Below are 6,000 nucleotides of genomic sequence, written 5' to 3'. Positions count from 1 at the left end.
TTATACATTCACTAAAAGCAGTACTGCTCCTGGCTACTGTATATTCCAGTCAACCTCAACTCTTAATAAGCAAATGGAGTCAATATGATATCATGCAGATAGTCTGGGCTTTGGAATCAGATTGCTAAATACTGGCTCTGTAATTTACCAGTTATGTAACCTGGGTTTCATCAGTTTCCTCATCTATAAAATGTGACATAATTACACCTACTAGAGGCAACTCTAGTGTCAGACTGCCTGAGTCATCTGTGTCTGTTTCTTCCCCTCTAAAATGAGGATAATATGTTATCCACCCTCATGGGATTGTCATAAGGATTAGATGAGTTAATCAATGTGAAGCACATAGAACTGTGCCTGGTACATAGTAAGCATTCAAAAAAAAGTTAGTTATTTTTAACATTACTCTTATTACCTCATAGTATTATTATATTAACTGCAGTTATGACAATAAAGCACTTAATACAGCTAATTCTGTCCCCTTTTTGATCTTTTATCTCTACAGTAAAAAGTGGAGGCTTTTCAAAAGCAATACATCCCAGACGCCAACCAAGTGGGCTTAGGACTCTCAAGTATAGGAAGACACATTATATCTAAACTACGTCTAAAGCCAGTTTTATTATACAAATTCCAAGCATGTTGTCTGGTATCAAAAAGTACTTAATATTTACTTAATGAAACAGATTCTCCTATACATTACCTATCACTGCAGACAGGTGATTTCATAGAAGAGGAAACATGTTCCCATGAAATACTTTAACTCCTGGCATTATGGATTAACTGAAATCCTAAGATTTGCAGTATATTAAATCATGGTGTAGTCCATATGAGATGCTGAACATAAATCTCTCTTAACTGAGGCTGGGTGCAGTGGTTCATGCCTGTTAAGTCCAGTACTTTGGGAGGCCGAGGCGGGAGGATCAATTGAGGCCAGGAGTTCAAGACCAGCCTGGCCAACATGGTGAAATCCCATCTCTACTAAAAATACAAAAATTAGCTGGGCATGGTGGCACACACCTGTAATCCCCGCTACTCAGGAGGCTGAGGCACGAGAATTGCTTGAACCAAGGAGGTGGAGACTGCAGTGAGCCAAGATTGAGCCACTGCACTCCAGCCTGGATGACAGACCAAGACTCTGTCTCAAACAAAACAAAACAACCCCTTTCTTAACTGGATGGTGTATTCTAGCATCCTCAACAGGACCTACTGAGTAGACATGAAAGAAGCAGGCAATAGACAAAGTCTTTTTCATTAACTGCTTTGCTTTTGTAACTTACTTTGTTGTTTGAAGCTTCCAGTATTTGAGCTAATGGGCTTCTTCTATGTTAAGATGCGAGCTACTGATACATTGATAATGGGAAAAATGTCAGGTAGGAAATTTATTTATATACGTACCCTCTATAAAGATAATGTGGGTTTCAAGTAATATTTGCCTTCTCAAATCACTGCTGTGTGTCACAATTGAGGAGAAAGATAGTCTGCCTACACAACTAAACTGAATAATCTGTACCACTATCTTTCAGGTTTTGATAATACTATCGTTATCAGTAATTACATACTTTGGAATGTAACATATTCAGATGTTTCAAAGTATTCATAATATCTAACTCTGGCTTATCCTGAACAAAAAAGCCTGCTTGCTTAGAAACCAAAAAGACTGGCCCTGGGAAAAGCACCATGTAAGAGGAAGAAGACTAAAGACAGGGAAAGAGACTAGAAAATAAGAAAAAAGATAAGACTGAGACTTATCAAGGATGTCATAATGCTTGGAAAACTTCATTGCTTTCAATAGATTCATATTTAAATTGACATCTATTATTAAGACCTCAAATAGAGTGGGATGCAGATGATTCATTAGGCTAACAAAATCCAATTCTTTCATAAATCCTACATTCCAGCTTAATCAGAATCCTAGGTTAATCAGAAAAGTAATACTCCAAAATCTCAAAAACCTACTGTTACTATAGGTATAACTGCTCTAAGCCAGGGCAGATCTAACCTAGGCAAATATTCCGAATTTTATAGATGAGGAATATCTATTACTCAGGGGGTATATCATATAAAACTTACTAATATCCAATTAGAAAGAGGCAACTTTAAAATACCTAGTGAAGAGAGTCCTTATTATAGAAAGCTAGTTACTCACCTGAACTTTGTCTATGTTGACAGAGCTCACAACAAAGAATCAAACTCCCTATACTGTTATCAGCACAGCCTAGACGACTTTGTCAAGACAGATCTAATTCAAAAGTCCCTATATCACTTCCAAATGGGAAGCAATTATTCTCTCCTCTTGCAAGGATTTGTTTTTTTGTCTTAGAGATGAGGTCTATGTTGCCAGGCTGGTCCTTCAACTCCTGGCCTCAAGTGGGACTCTCAGTCTCCCGAGTAGCTGGGATTATAGGTGCCTGCTGTCACACTCGGCTTCCTGCAACGATTTCTGTTTATTAAACCCCTAACATTTCCCATTTTCCCCACATTGAATATAAGTAGGCTATTTGAACACTAAGAGTGAACATTCACAAAGCAAACATGTTCCAATACGTATTTGGAAGAATTATACACAATAACAGAAATGGGAAGATATGTCTAAAAAGAATTTGAAATCCTCAGATGTTTCATTATGTTTCAAAACATCCAGGAAAAAAGGGAGAAAAACTTGGCTTTTTACTGCTCTACATGGAACAGAGTGAGTTGAAAGAAGTTAAAATTAAGAGGGAAAAGGTAGGGGTTCTAATCTAGAAAAACAGTACTTTGGATATGAATCAAAATACTTCTTCATAATGAAATTAGTTTTTAATCCACTTGGGAAAAAATTTATTCTTGTCACCATTATGCAAACCAGTTCAAGTTAACTCAGAGGAATGGCAACACTTACTTATAACTAAACTTTAAAATACCTGCACCATTAAGGCAAGGACAAACCATAAGGCCAATTCTAAATGATTTTAAAGCAATGGGAATCATGAAGGAGCACAAAAAGAGTTATGAGAAGAGGATGTAGAAAATGTTGGCAAACTCTTTCAAGAAACATGCGTATGTGCCAACATGAATTTAAAACTTCAACTAAACTATTGTAAAGGCAAAATGTGAGGAGTAACAACTTTAGGAGGTAATTCTTTCTTGGAGTTGGCAAATTTTTTCTAACAGATACCAGACAGTAAATATTTTCAAGCTTTGCAGCCACGTGATCTTTGTCACAAGTACTCAATTTTGCCAGTATAGTAGAAAGAAGCCATAAACAATACTTAAGTAAGTGCAGCCCTATTCCATTATAATTTTCTTTACACAAGCAAGTAGCCTCAGCATTTGGCCTGCAAACTATTGTTTGCTGAACCCTGATCTAATTCAGTAAGTCCTAGGGGTATATTTTGCTGAGGACATCTTCTCAAACCTAGGGATTTGCCTGACAATTGCTTGTTCCTTTTCTAAATCTGCTTAGCAACCAAAGTATTTCAATAAACTCTTTCACATATAGCCTAAATAAAGAGCTCAATTTCCAAAGACTAAGTTCAACTAAGACTCATTTGTTACTCCTTGAACTAATAAGTACACAGATAAGGGGAAGAACATTTTAGGAAGAGAAAAAAAATGCCTGTTGTACCTGAAAAAAGAAAAACTTCCAGGATTCCAACTTCTTCCTGATTAAATGCCTTTCCACTATGATGAACAAGACTTTTGTCTTTGTTCAATTTCCTTTCCATTATCCACTGCTTTCATTTACATTAATTAGATCGTCTAGTCAAACAAAATATAGTTTTCACCAGTTAAAAGAAACACAATTAATGTCAAGTAACAGCTAAAACTCTGGAAAAGTTACTTCTTGACCAAAGATTATTCAGCTATTAAGAATGACATTTACAGCCAGGTGTGGTCACGCGCCGTCCCAGCTCCTTGGGAGGCTGAGGAAAGAGGACCGCTTGAGCCCAGTAGTTTGAGACCAGGCTGGGCAACATAGTGAGACCCCGTCTTTAAGAAAAAAAAAGAAGTTCCCTATTTCACTCTGCCACCAGACCAATTCCAACCAATGCCAGATGTCAACTATGAAGCTAGGGGGGAAAAGTTTTTTTCTATCTTCAAACCATCTTTGGAAAACCGTTTCACTGACGTAGAGGGAACTGGAAACATTTAAAAAATGACAAAAAATAAAATTTTCCTTAACTGCTCTCTTCTTTCCCAATTTTTATCCTTTATGAACTAATTTACCTTTATGTATCTGAGGTTAGATTTAACCCTTTAGTATAATAAAAATGGCGTGGGGTAGTTTGCAACTTGAATAAAATAAAATTCAACTTGGTTCAGAGGTAAATACGGTTCTGAGTAAAGAGAGAACAAGTCATTAGAAAGAGCCTTTCTGCCTAAGTACAGCGTTAACTGTTCATGCCAATGCTATATTTTATACTGGTATTAGAGTTCAGAGAGAATAAAGGAACATCTTAGAATGAAAATAGATTAATATACTTCCGTCTCTCTTCTTTGCTGAGAATACTGGATAGCTCCTTTGCTACTAAGTGCCACTCAATAAATGAAAACAGTCCCAGTGTTTGCAATCTCATGGCATTAAAGTACTTCATGATGATTTAGCTCTCATTGCTAATGCAGTTCCCTTCACAAGGTAACATGTGCAAGTTAAGATTTGGTAATGAATTTCCAGCATCAGCCAAAGTCCATTTAGTACATCCTTAAGAGGTATCCTCTGTGCACACACCAATAGGCGTTCATTAATGTAGATAGAACATCAGTAACTCCTATGACCAACACATCAGTGTTGTTAGCTAAGAACTAGGACAATGTCACAGTGTACCTGGGTAAGAATCTTGGACAGTTTTTTAGAATAATGATATCTCTTCTAACTAAAAGGCTGAAATTGTTTTCAGAAGTTTTAATTTGTTTAAAAGCTAGCCTGCCTTAAATTTTCATGAATTTCATGGCTCTGGCTAGGCCAACTGAGAGAACCAGCAAACATGATTGTGCTAAAGTGGTCCTAGATGACCAGGAAGCACCCTATTCACAGTATCAATATAGGAAAAAGCTATTTAAAGTCAAAGAAAAGAAAAGGGAGGGGAAACCCACCAAACATTCATAGCATTTCCACATGAATGAGATAGTCCCTACCTCATTTGTTTGTTGCTAACCCTGGATGGAGAACTGACAAATGCTGTAAAGTTTCTCTTTATAGAAATTACTGCACTTCACCTTTAAAATTTGGTAATAGTTTAAAAAGCTCCATTTTCTCACATACAATCTAAAAAACTAACAAAGCAACAAAGAATTTTCCAGGCCACGTTCACTGGCTTATGCCTGTAATCCTAGCACTTTGGGAGGTCAAGGTGGGAGGATTACTTGAGGCCATGAGTTCAAGACCAGCCTAGGCAAATTTTGTAGAGACACTGTCTCCACAAAAAAAAATTTAAAAATTAGCTAGACATGGTGGTGCATGCCTATAGTCCTAGCTACCTGGAGGCTGAGGCAGGTGAATCGCTTGAGCCCAGGAGTTCAGGATTACAGTGAGCTATGATTGCACCACTGCACTCTGGTTTGGGTGACAAGAGCGAGACACCATCTCTAAAAAATACAAAAAAGAAGAAAAAGAAACAAATAACTTTCTAGCATACTATTTTCAAAAGTAGGATGGACTTAACGTTTTTTGGTAGGCTTAAAAGCTCCATCCAAAGCAGCATAATCTGTACTTCTCACCTCACAGTAATGGCAAAATCTGTCCACTGAAAACCTCATTACCAGCTGTTTCCCTAAGGATTTTAGTGTAATTCAACTTTACCTTTTCTATGCCACAGACCATAGCCAGTCCCTAAAGACGGCTTTAGAAGACAGTTTTTTTCCCTATCATGCTGTTGCCCAACTAAAAAGGAGGATGCACCAGTCTATGTCTTCTAAAGACAAAATAGTTTCAATGCTGCCTTTAAGGGTAGGCTCTTATTAAATGGTAGCAACATTATCTTCCCATAAAAGATGCATTTCTATGCTTTTTCAGAAGAGAAAATA

The sequence above is a fragment of the Macaca fascicularis genome, chromosome 1 (genome assembly GCF_037993035.2).
Source record: "Macaca fascicularis isolate 582-1 chromosome 1, T2T-MFA8v1.1".
Lineage (NCBI taxonomy): Eukaryota > Metazoa > Chordata > Mammalia > Primates > Cercopithecidae > Macaca > Macaca fascicularis.
This window is presented reverse-complemented; position numbering follows the sequence as displayed.